This window comes from Chlorocebus sabaeus, chromosome 20, assembly GCF_047675955.1.
Source record: "Chlorocebus sabaeus isolate Y175 chromosome 20, mChlSab1.0.hap1, whole genome shotgun sequence".
Classification (NCBI taxonomy): domain Eukaryota; kingdom Metazoa; phylum Chordata; class Mammalia; order Primates; family Cercopithecidae; genus Chlorocebus; species Chlorocebus sabaeus.
Window position 1 is genome coordinate 15,390,233 of NC_132923.1, and position 13,168 is coordinate 15,403,400.

The 13,168-nt window shown below is 39.6% G+C and overlaps 1 pseudogene; it reads left to right on the forward strand.

Moving 5' to 3' along the window:
- Window positions 1-1,976: 1,976 nt before the first annotated feature.
- LOC103247256 (profilin-1 pseudogene) lies at window positions 1,977-7,593 on the forward strand (annotated as a pseudogene).
- The last annotated feature ends 5,575 nt before the right edge of the window (window positions 7,594-13,168 follow it).

Genomic DNA, 13,168 nt, shown 5'->3' on the forward strand with positions numbered 1-13,168 from the left:
CGTATTCTGGCCACTTACTATTAAAGTGAGATTTTTTTTTTTTTTTTTTGGAGACGGGGTCTTGTTCTGTCACCCAGGCTGGAGTACACTGGTGATTACAGATCACTGCAACCTCAAATTCCTGGGCTCAAGCGATCCTACTGCCTCAGCTTTCCAAGTAGTTGGAACTCTAGGCACACATCACCATTTCTGACTTTTTATTTTTCATAGAGACAAGGTCTTGCTTTGTTGCTCAGGCTGGTTTTGAACTTCTGGCCTCAAGCAATCCTCTCACCTAGGCCTCCAAAAGTGCTGGGATTACAGGAGTGAGCCTCTGAGCCTGGCCCTGAAATGCTTTTTGTTTGTGTTTGTTTTTAATGAAAATACAAGACACTGAGATGTGGAAAGACACCTTGTTTATTAGTGTTATTAGTATTATTATTTCTACAGTATAATTCATATATCACAAAATTCACCATTTTAAAGCATACATTTCAGTGTCTTTTACCATATTCCAAAAGTTTTGCAACCATCGCCACTACGTAATTCCAGAATATTTTCATAATGCCAGAAAGCATGCCTGTATCTACGGGCAGTCACTCTCCAATTCCCCGCTTCTTGCGGTCTCTGACAACCACTAATCTACTTTCTCTATACACAGATGTTCTTATTCTGGGCACTTCCTCTATATGGAATAACAAAGTGTGGCATTTTACATCTGCTTCTCAGCATATTGTTCTCAAGTTTCATCCTTTTTAGCCTGCATCAGTACTTCAACTTTTTTATGGCCAAATAATATTTCACTATATGGTTATACCACATTTTGTTTATTCATCAACTGATGGTGGTTTGTTTCCACTTTTTAACTATTATGAATAATGCTGCTATGAACAGCTTTGTACATGTTTTTAAGTGAACATCTGTTTTTCATTTTCTTGGTTATTAACCTAGGAGTGCAATTGCTGCATCATATGTCACTTTATGTTTAACTTTTTTTTATGTTTAACTTTTTGAGGAATTCACACACTGTTTACCAACTTCAGTGGCTACACCATTTTACATTCCCCCTAGTAATATATGAGAATTTCATATTCTCTGTAATTTCCAAACATGTATTGTCTTTATTTTTTTCTTTTTTTCTTTTTTTTTTTTTTTTGAGATGGAGTCTTGCTCTGTCGCCCAGGCTGGAGTGCAGTGGCGCAATCTTGGCTCACTGCAAGCTCCACCTCCCAGGTTCACGCCATTCTCCTGCCTCAGCCTCCCGTGTAGCTGGGACTACAGGCACCCACCACCGCACCCGGCTAATTTTTTGTATTTTTAGTAGAGACAGGGTTTCACCATGTTAGCCAGGATGGTCCTGATCTCCTGACCTTGTGATCCACCCGTCTCAGCCTCCCAAAGTGCTGGGATTACAGGCATGAGCCACCACACCCGGCCTATTTTTTTCTTAAGTCATACTAGTGGGTGTGAAGTGGTCTCTCATTTTGGTTTAAATTTACATTTTCCTAATGATGAAAAACACTGAACATCTTTGCATGTGCTTCTTGGCCATTTGTGTGTTTGCTTTAGAGAAACCTCTACTCACAGCTTTTTACCCATTGTCAAATTTGGTTGTTTGTCATTTATTGCTCAGTTATATGAATTCCTTGTATACTCTAGGTACTAGACCCATGTCAAATATATAATTTGGAAATAGTTCTCCCATTCTGTGGATTATCTTCTCACTTCCTTGACAGTGTCCTTTAAAGCATGTACGATTTTTATTTTAATGAAGTCCATTTATATATCTATTTTTGAGTTGTTTGTGCCTACTTTAAAAATGTCTAATCCAAAGTCACAAAGATTTATACCTATGTTTTCTTCAAGACATCATTTTTTGAATGAGAATTTCCTGGGTTTTAGTGGAGGGTGAACATTGCTTATTTATGCCTCCTGTCCATTACCGATGTTTCTCCTGATTGTTATTCATATGCTCACCACTCCTCCATGGAGCATCCATGGCCTGTAACAGAGCTCTGGGGACTGATATCCTTCCACTGACTTTGGCACTGGTGAGAGCCCTGGTCGTGTGGTTCAGCTTGGCCTTAACCCGACCCAGTTGCACATATTCCTCAGAGCCTTTACAGTTGAAGTCGAGAGCCTCTCTGAGAACGCTTGCCAGCCCATGCTGTTCTAAGGCTGGAGCAAACTTCCTCTGTCTATTCCAGACAGAGGGGACTGCAGGGGTTGGACTCATTCAAGACATCTCTCGTATTAGAAAGTACACCTGTTTCAGGGTTTGAGGAAGATTGTTCAAAATGAACTAGGTTCTATTTTTACTGTATGTGTGACTTCTTTCTAGAAACAAAAGAAGAATATTTATGTTAGAACAGTTTGTCTATTCTTTGTCAATTGTTGTTTGTCTACATTTTAACGTGGATAAAGGAGCACTCAGTGTAAGTATGTTCTTAACAATTATGGTTCATGTCCACTGCCATGCAATCATATTTAAATCTATGAACTGGCCAGACACGGTGGCTCATGCCTGCAATCCCAACACTTGGAGGCCGAAGCAGGCGGATCATGAGGTCAGATCGAGACCATCCTGGCTAACATGGTGAAACCCCATCTCTACTAAAAATACAAAAAATCAGCTGGGCGTGGTGGCGGGCGCCTATAGTCCCAGCTACTCGGGAGGCTGAGGCAGGAGAATGGTGTGAACCCAGGAGGTGGAGCTTGCAGTGAGCCAAGATAGAGCCACTGCACTCCAGCCTGGGTGACAGAGCGAGACTCCATCTCAAAAAAAAAAAAAAAAAAAAAAAATCTATGAACTCTCCTGTTACTTAGGTATTATCCTGCTCCTGATGAGAAAACAAACTCAGAAAGATTGCAAAATTTCCCTAAGTCACAAAACTAGTGAGGAGAGGATAAGAATTAGAAACCAGTTCCTTTTAGCCTTCAAAGTTAACCTTGGACCATTAGATCAAACTGATTTACATATTTTTGCTGGAATTAGTCTCAGAGTTTGTGGTTCTCGCTTGATTTTCCCAAGGAAACTGTGTGCCACTCTAATATCATTTCAAACTTTGAAATTTGAAACTCTTTTTTATTATACTTTTTTGTCTTTGTTCTATTCCATTGCTTTTGGTTTCTTCTCAATGGATCCCTCTTATTTATATGCTAAATATTTGTTACCTACTTTCTGTCAATTTTCACATTTTTGAGTGTTTGTTTTCTCTCTTTGCTGTTGCTAACAGTTCTTCGCTGAGGTATAATTTGCATAGAGTGTACTGCAAAAAACCTAAAGGTACCGCTTAATAAATTTTAATATAACTATACATTGTATAATAACACCCAGTTAAAGACAGAGAATATTTTCACCCATGCCACAAAGTTCTGATGTGGTCCTTGCCAGTCAACACATCCCCCAAATGAAGAACACATTCTGAATGTTGTCACTGCCTTAGTCCCTTTGTGTTGCTGGAAAGGAATACCAGAGGCTGGGTAATTTATAAAGAAAAGAGGTGCATTTTGCTCATAGTCCTGCAGGCTGCACAAGAAGCATGGCACCCGCATCTGCTCCTCATGAGGGCCTGAGGCTGCTTCCACTTGCAGCAGAAGATGAAAAGGAACCAGAGTGTGCAGAGATCATATGCTGAGAGAGGAAGCAAAAGAGACTGAGGAAAGGTGAGAGGCACTTTTTAATAACCAGCTCCTACAGGAGCTAAGAGCGTGAGAATTCACTCACTACCTTCTCCCAGGGCGGGGATTAATCTATTCATGAGGGATCCGCTCCCACCTCCAATACTGGGGACATTTAAACATGTGATTTCGAGGGGACCAATATTTAAACTATAGCAGCCACCGTAGATTAATTTTGCTTATTCATCTGCTTCATAAAAATGGAATCATTTTGGCTGGGCCTGGTGGCTCACACCTGTAATCCCAAGACTTCGCGAGGCTGAGGCGGGCAGATCACCTGAGGTCAGGAGTTCAAGACCAGCCTGGCCAACATGGCAAAACCCTGTCTCTAGTGGAAATACAAAAATTCGTCAGGCATGGTGGCAGATGCCTGTAATCCCAGCTACTTGGAAGACTGAGGCAGGGAAAATTTCTTGAATCCAGGAGGCGGAGCTGAGATCGTGCCACTGCACTCCAGCCTGGGGGAGAGAGTGAGACTCTGTCTCAAAAATAAAAAAAATAAAAAAATAAAGGAATCATTTAGTATGCTCTCTTGTTTCGACTTATCTTACTCAGGAGGTTATATATGCCACTAATTTGTTTTTTTCCCTTGTTTCATTTTGTTTTGGCCAAGTAATATCCTATTGATTGTATGATTATCACACAATTTGATATCCATTTTTCTGATGGGAGACAGGTTTGCTTATTGGCTGCTGTGCATAAGTAACTATGAATATTCTCATACAATTATTTCTGTGAAGATACTTATGTTCCTGGGTATCTATAGCTAGGGATGGAGTTGCTTGGTGAATGGGTAGAAAACGGACACAGCTTTGGAAAGTAGTTGTATTTACATTTCTATGAAAGATACAGGCCATTTCCAGTTGCTCTACATTCCCACACACTTAATATTTTCAGTATTTTAAATTATACCAGGTGTACAGTGATATCCTATTTTGGTTTTCTCATGCCTAATGTTCATTTAGATATCTTATGGAAAATATCTTCTCACATTTTTATGTTCATTGGTATACTGGGGGGTGTTTGTCATTTTCTTTGTAATCTATAGGAGTTCTTTATATATTTTGAATGAATCCATTTATAGATACATATTTTTTGCTATATTATATAGCAAATAATTATTCCTGGTCTACACATAGCATTTAAGTTGTTAAACAACAACATAATAAGCAGAAGGTTTTTTAAAATGAAGTGCAATTCGCTTGATTTCTTATTGTGGTGAGTGCTACAGTATCTAGTCTAAGAAATATTTTCCTATGTCAAGTTCAAGAAACTATTTCCTATTTTTCCTTTACAAGGTTTCTAATTTTAACTTTCACATCTTAAGTTAATTTCAATGTATGATGGAGAGTGGTTGTTAATATTTAACTTTTGAAAACAACAAATATTATTTCACTCAAAACCGTTTTACTTAAAAGTCTTTCATTTCCCCAGTGAAGGGCACTGGTGTCTTTGTTTTTAAAACATTTAGAAGTGGCGGTGCGAGCATGTTCTCACTCATGGGTGGGAATTGAACAATGAGAGCACTTGGACACAGGGCGGGGAACATCACACACTGGGGCCTATCTTGGGGTGCGGGGTGGGGAAGGGAAAGAATTAGGGGAAATGCCTAATGTAAATGATGAGTTAATGGGTGCAGCAAACCAACATGGCACACGTACACCTATGTAACAAACCTGCACGTTGTGCACATGTACCTTAGAACTTAAAGTGATATATATATATATATATATATATATTTTTTTTTTTTTTGGTGTATATGTATATAAAAATAAATAAATAAATAAATAAATATATATATATTTTTTTTAAAGTGGCGGTGCGAGGGTTGCTGCACAGCTAGCAGAGCCATGGTGAGGAGGGCAGCGCCTGCCCCGAGCTCTCCGCCTCCCCTGCCCGCCAGCCCAGGAGGCCGCAGCAGCAGCAACCAGAGAAGTCCCTGCAGCAACCCAACAGCCAGGTGGATGCCTCTATCTCCAGCTTCGTGGCAGACAGGACCTGTTAGGATGCGGCCATTGTGGGCAACAAGGACTCGCCCTCCATCTGGGCCGCCATCCAAGGGAAAACCTCCGTCAACATCATGCCAGCTGAGGTTGGTGTCCTGGTCGGCAAAGACTGGTCAAGCTTTTTCATGAGTGGGCTGACACTGGGGGTCCAGAAATGTACTGTGATCCTGGACTCACTGCTGCAGGATGGGGAATTGACTGTGGATCTTCATATGAAGAGCATCAGTGGAGCCCCCACCTTCAATGTCATTGTCACGATGACTGCCAAGACACTAGGCCTGCTGATGGGCAAAGAAGGTGTCCACAGCAGTTTCATCAACAAGCAGTGTTATGAAATGGCCTCCCACCTTCAGTGTTCTCAGTACTGACCTCCTTTTTTCCTTCCCCTCCACTGCTTTCCACAGCTTTGCCCCCCTTTCCGTCTCATACATACACCATTTTAATTTCAGGGGCCATCACCCCACACACCTTATTGCTGCCAAAACCACATGGGGGCCAGGGATAGATGGACAGACACCTTCCCCTACCCATACCCCTCCTGTGTGTGGTTGAAAAACTTTTTTGTTTTGAGGGGTTTTTTTAATAAATAAAAAGGATTCTACTAAAAAAATTAAATAACTGTACATATGTGAGCATATTGTTTGATCTGTATTCTTTGACTTTGATATGTTTATGAATAGTTACACCATTACTACCATTTTTTAATTACTGTAGCTTTAAAATCAGGTTTGAAATCTAGCAGAGTAAGTCCTCCAACATATTGCTTCTTCAGGACCGACTTGCTTATTCCAGGTTGTTTGATTTTCAAATACATTTTGAAATTAGCTTTTAAATGCCTCTAAAATCTCCTACTAGAAAGATTAATCAGAATTGTGTTGATGTAATATGCTAACAAAATTGAGTCTTCCAATCAAAGAACATGATACATATTTATTTAGTTTTCTTTAATTTTTCTCACCAATTGCTTTCAGAGGCCTTGTACCTGCTTCATTGCATGTATTAAGCATGTAATGATTCCGGCTATTAATCTCTATTATGTTTTATTGAATTTCATTTTCTAGTTGCTAATTGCTAGTATGGAGAAATTAAGATAATGAAGAAATTAAGATGATGAAATCAACTTCATAAAGGTATAATTTAGGTACAACAGACTGCACCACTTTAAAATGTGTAATTCAATGCATGTTTACAAATGTATACACCAATGGAACTACTGCCACAACCAAGATAGAGGAATTTCCCTATATTTCCCTATGCCCCAAAGTTTCTTGTACCCCTTTGCAGTTCATCCATCTTTCAACCCTTGGCCCCAAGGAGCCGCTGTCACTTCAGGTCTGTTTGCATTTTTAACCATTTTCTATAAATGAAATGATACCTGTGTTCTTTTGTGTCTCCCTTCTTTCATGCATCAACGTAATTTTAAAATCCATCCATATGAGTATTTACATCAACAAGTAATGCCTTGTAATTGCTGAGTAGTATTCCTTCGTGTGGCTATACCTTGTGTGTTTGTACTTTCACTTGTTATTGGACATTTCTATCATTCCACATTTGAGCTATTACAAAGAAACTATCATGAGCATCCCTACGTGGCAGGCCAGGTCTCACCACCACAGGCCTCCCCAGCAACTGTTTCAGGACCGACTGGTTCAGTTAAACATTAAGAGGGGGAAAAAAAAAAGCCAGTGCCCTTATATAAAGGCTGGAATGTGGCCGGGCGCGGTGGCTCAAGCCTATAATCCCAGCACTTTGGGAGGGAGATTGAGACCATCCTGGCTAACCCGGTGAAACCCCGTCTCTACTAAAAAAAATACAAAAAACTAGCCGGGCGAGGTGGCGGGCGCCTGTAGTCCCAGCTACTGGGGAGGCTGAGGTAGGAGAATGGCGTAAATCCCGAGGCGGAGCTTGCAGTGAGCTGAGATCCGGCCACTGCACTCCAGCCTGGGCCACAGAGCAAGACTCCGCCTCAAAATAAATAAATAAATAAATAAAAAATAAAGGCTGGAATGTAACAAAAGCCCACCAAGAGTTTTGCCTAGGCTTTTCCTGAGCTTTAGAGCATGACAAAAATAACGAAGGCATTCTTAACAGGAATCATTTCGTATTAAACAAGTTTATTGGGGGTCTGAAGAAACTCCACAGGCCTCCACAAACGAGTTTATTGAAGGTCTGAAGGAACTTCCCAAACCTCTGATTTAGCAGGAGACAAGATAAGGGTCCCCAGCACCTAGACCCATTTAGATTAAGTGAATTTACTGAGGCTCCAGAGGAAGGTCTTCAGGACTCAGACTTAGTTATAGATTAAAAGAAGTTAATCACTTATGTATTTAGATGAATGCACACTTCCACATACACATATAGCTTAGAAGGTACATAAGCTCAGGAAAACTTGGTAATTTTGAGTTGGTCTGATAATTTCCAGGCTTCTTCCCTGTAACCAGTTGCAGAAGTAAAAATTCTCTTCCTCCCCAGTTCATCTGCATCTCGTTACTGGGCCATGAGAAATAGCAGCCCGCCCCTCAGTTTGGTCTGGAAACACACACACAGATCACGGTGCAGACATCGTGTGTAAATTCCTAGGAATGGAATGACTGTCCGTCTGATTTGTATATGTTTAACCTTTAAGAAACTGTTAGATTTTCAAAGGAGTCATACCATTTTTCATTCCTGCAAGTATAAGACTTCCAAGTGCTTTATATCCTCATCAACGTGTGCTATTTTCAGCCTTTTTAATTTTAGCCATTCTCATGGATATGTACCGATAACTCATTGTTGTAATGACTGATCTCCCTGGTGACTAAACAGTGGAGCATCTTTTCCTATGCTAATTGACCACTCATGGTATCTTCTTTTCTGAAGCATCTATTCAAGTCTTTTGAGAAATTGTTTCATTGTGCTGTTTATCTTATCAGACTGCAATATATATATATGTGTGTGTGTGTGTATATATACATACACTCTAAAAAAACCCATTATTAGAGATAAATATGATATCTCCTATATTGTAGCTTCTTTTTATGTTCTCTTAATGTTCCCTATTTGGAGATAATGATAGATAACCTTCAAAACGGTGAAAATATATACATATATATACACATACACACATGTGTTTGTGTGGGGGGGTGGGTGTATATACATATATAGATGTCCTAAGAATCATTAATGATTCTTATCATTCTTATTAATTCTTATCATTCTTATCATTAATATGTCTTTATCATTAATAAAGACATATATGTGAGTATCTATTTCTGGATTCTCTCTTCTCTTCCACTGATACATATTCTATTTTTTTCCAACAAAATACATGATCTTGATTCTCATAGCTATAGAGTAATTCTGGAAATAGGTAGTGAATTCATTCACCATTATTCTTTTATAATATTTCTATTTTATTATTCTTGATCATTGACATTACCATATAAATGGTAGAATCAGCTTGTAAATTTCTACCAAAATGCCAGTTAGAATTTTTATTAAAGGCCGGCTGTGGTGGCTCACGCCTGTAATCCCAACACTTTGGGAGGCCGAGGCGGGTAGATCACGAGGTCAGGAGATCGAGACCATCCTGGCTAACACGGTGAAACCCTGACTCTACTAAAAATACAAAAAATTAGCCAGGCGTGGTGGCAGGCGCCTGTAGTCCCAGCTACTCAGGAGGCTGAGGCAGGAGAATGGCGTGAAGCTTGCAGTGAGCCGAGATAACGCCACTGCACTCCAGTCTGGGAGACACAGCAAGACTCCATCTCAAAAAAAAAAAAGAAAAAACAAAAAAAAGAATTTTTATTAGAATTGCATTGGATCTGGAGATCAATTTATGAAGAACTGACTTTTTAAACATAACAACTCTTCTGATCCATGAGAAGGTTTAGTTTCCCATTAATTTAGTTCTTTCATAATTTCTCAAACCATTTTTAGTAGTTTTTGGTGTATTGGCCTTACATAATTTTGTTGATTTTTTTTTTTTTTTTTTTTTTTTTTCAGACAAAGTCTTGCTCTGCTACCCAGGCTGGAGTGCAGTGATGCAATCTCGGCTCACTGTAACCTCTGCCTCCCAGGTTCAAGTGATCCTCCTGCCTCAGTCTCCCAAGTAGCTGGGACTACAGGCACATGCCACCATACCCAGCTAATTTTTTGTATTTTTAGTAGAGATGGGGTTTCACCATGTTAGGCATGACAGTCGCAATCTCCTGACCTCATGATCTGCTCACCTCCTCCTCCCAAAGTGCAGAGATTGCAGGTGGGAGCCACCACACCCAGCCTGTTGAATTTATTTATAAGCACAACATGTATTTAGATGTTACCTTAAATGAAATTGTATTTTCATTTCATTTTCCAAATGCTCATTGCTAATATACAGAAATACAAAAGACCATTTACATTGAAAGCTTATATTCTGCAACACTATCAAACTCACTAATTAGTTCTGGTAGATTTTTGTAGATTTCTAGGATTGTTAATATACACAGTCATTATCTGTGAATACAGACAGCTTCAATTCTTTCTTTTCAATCTTTTCGATACTTTTATTTTTCTTACTTTATTGCACTGATTTAGATCTCTAGTAGAATGCTAAATTGAAAGAGTAACAACAGCTATTCTACTTTTTTCTCTGATTTAATAGAAAAGCATTCAATCTCATGCCATTTAATATAATGTTACCTGTGGGTTTTGAAATCTGCCCTTAATGGAGTTGGAAGTGGTGCCTTCTGTTCTTATCATGCTGAGAGTTTTCTGGGGTTTGTTTTTATAAATCATGAAAAAAGTTTTCAATTTTCCCAAATGCTTTTACTGTGTATGACAAGGTAATCATACGGTTTTTCTCTTTTGCCCTGATAATATATAAAATTATATTTTTAAAATATAAAAAAGGCCAGGTGCAGTGGCTCACGCCTGTAATCTCAGCACATTGGGAAGCTGAGGCGGGCGAATCACAAGGTCAGGAGATCAAGACCATCCTGGCCAACACGGTGAAACCCAGCCTCTATTAAAAACACAAAACATTAGCCAGGCGTGGTGGCAGGCACCTGTAGTCCCAGCTACTCGGGAGGCTGAGGCAGGAGAATGGTGTGAACCCAGGAGGTAGAGCCTGCAGTGAGCTGAGATTGTGCCACTGCATTCCAGCCTGGGTGACAGAGCAAGACTCTATCTCAAAAAAAATATATATATATATATATATATATATATATAAAAAATACAATATATGTTATATATATTATATAATATATATAATATATGTTATATATATTATATATAACATATAATAAATATATTATATAATATATAACATATAATATATATTATATATATGAGAAATCTTTTATATATAAGATTTCTTAAATCAAGCTAAGGCAGTTTAATTATAAACTTTTAACGAATATATTGAAATATAACTTACATGCAATTGAGATGCATTAAAGTGTATAATCATTAAAGTATACAATTACAGTGTGTAATTTTAAAGAGTTTGAGCACAGCATACACGAGTCAAAGAGAAAGGACAGAAAATACTAAGTATGGCTCAGCATATGTGGTCTATCTTGGTGAATGTTCTATGTGAGTTTGAGAAGAGTTATTTGTTAGCTGTTTTTAGATATATTTTGCTTAAATGTCGACTTGGCTAACTTGTGTCATTGATTGTGTGAATTAACTTTGTTCTAGTCGGCAGTAAAATTACTGTCTGATCACTTTGGACTTACGTGCACTTGGTTTCTGTTGTATTACAATGGATTCATGGAAAGCCCACACCACTTCCCAAGACCCTCTAATTTGGCAGGACTCAATCACCAATCCACCCCTTTGTGGATTTTATCAGTTTTTGGTTTTTTGGGCTGGTCTAGAATAGGCCTTATTGTAAAGCGTGACACTTATTCCTAAAGCACAGCCTTTCTAGTGTCTCCGTTGGATACCTGGGTGCTCATGAGGTATGCATGAGTTCTTCCCACCCTGGATGGCAGGAACTCCATCATCCATTCCCCAACCCTCCTCCACCTCAAGTACCTCTGGTCCAAACTCAATTTTATACCAGCCACCCCTCTATTAAATGTTAGCCTTTTCCTTGTGCAGGTACAGTCCAGTCCTTGCTAAGTATGCACATGGAACCCACATGAACTTCCAGAGCTGCCCCTCTGAACAGCTGTCTCCTCATTGGTGCCCTGCCCTGCAGATTGCAATTTCTTCAGTGGCCTTGAACTCTGATCTCTGCCTTCTCAGCTCAGTGGGGCTGCCCTGCTCTGAGTGGACTCTAGCCCACTGTGCAGCTACTGAGAAATTCTCCCCAAACAGCTAGGAAATCATGGGGCTTCCCCTTTAAGTTTCCTGTTGTACTATCTGTTGTCCACTGTCTGAAAATAATTTTATGGTTGTTTATGGAGGCAGGATTAGTCTGACATGATTTATTCTAACAGACAGAAGCAGAAATCTGTTATACTCTTTTAATTACTGTGTCTTTATAATATTATGGTAGACAGAATCCTAAGATGACCCCCAGTGATCTTTGCTCTTACATAACCACTTCTTCCTGAGTGTAGACAAAGCCAGTGATGAGATATCACTCCTGTGACTGGGTTACAATTTATGGCAAAAACAAGTTAGCAGATGTAATCAAGATTGCAAATCAGTCAAATCTAAGATAGAGAGATTATCTTATGAGCTTGACCTAATGAAGGTGACCTCCTTGGAGGGACTGGGGTCTTCCTGGAGAGATGTGAAGTGCAGGAGGATTTCCATGCAGGGCGATTCTCCTCTGCTGGCTGGAGAAAGCATGCAGTGGGAACATGGGAGGCCTCTAGGAGGAGCGAGAAGCCCCTGGCTGACAGCCAGCAAGAAAACAGAGATCTCAGTCCTATAGTCACAAGGAACTGAATTCAGCTGACATGAAGAAACTTGAGAGGAAGTTCTTCCCCAGAACCCCCAGAAAGAAATCCAGTCTAATTTCAGCCTGTGAGGCCCTGAGAAGACCCAGCTAACCCAGGCCTGAACTTCTGTAGACACTGCAAGAAAGTAAACTGCTGTTATTTTAAGGCTCTAAAGCTTGCAGTAATTTAGTATGCAGCAATAGAAAATTAATACAAATAAAATGGAGAAGACTTTGGAGTGGGGACAAGAATGAAACGCGGGAGAGGGATGCCTGTATGTTGATATGGTTGATGCCTGTATGGCTGAATTGGGTCTACCATTCCTCATTTAATTAGCTATGGTCTATTAAGGTGCATAGCTATACAAAAATAATTGGTACTAGGTTGAATCCAGAGGAATAAGATATTGCATTCTTGAGAGTAGATAAGAACACCCTGAATTTGGGGTCACTGTATCATCAGTCATATATCAGGTCCCTCTGGAAAGGCCTAGAGGAAGATTTACAGGATACACTTGTGACAACATTAAAGGTTTCTTTCTTCCCCAAAGGGACCCGATCTCCTCTCAGTCAAGAAGCTCCAGGTCTCTGAACTGGAAGCCAGGTTATAAATTCCCACTATACTGACTCCATCAAGCTTCTGTCC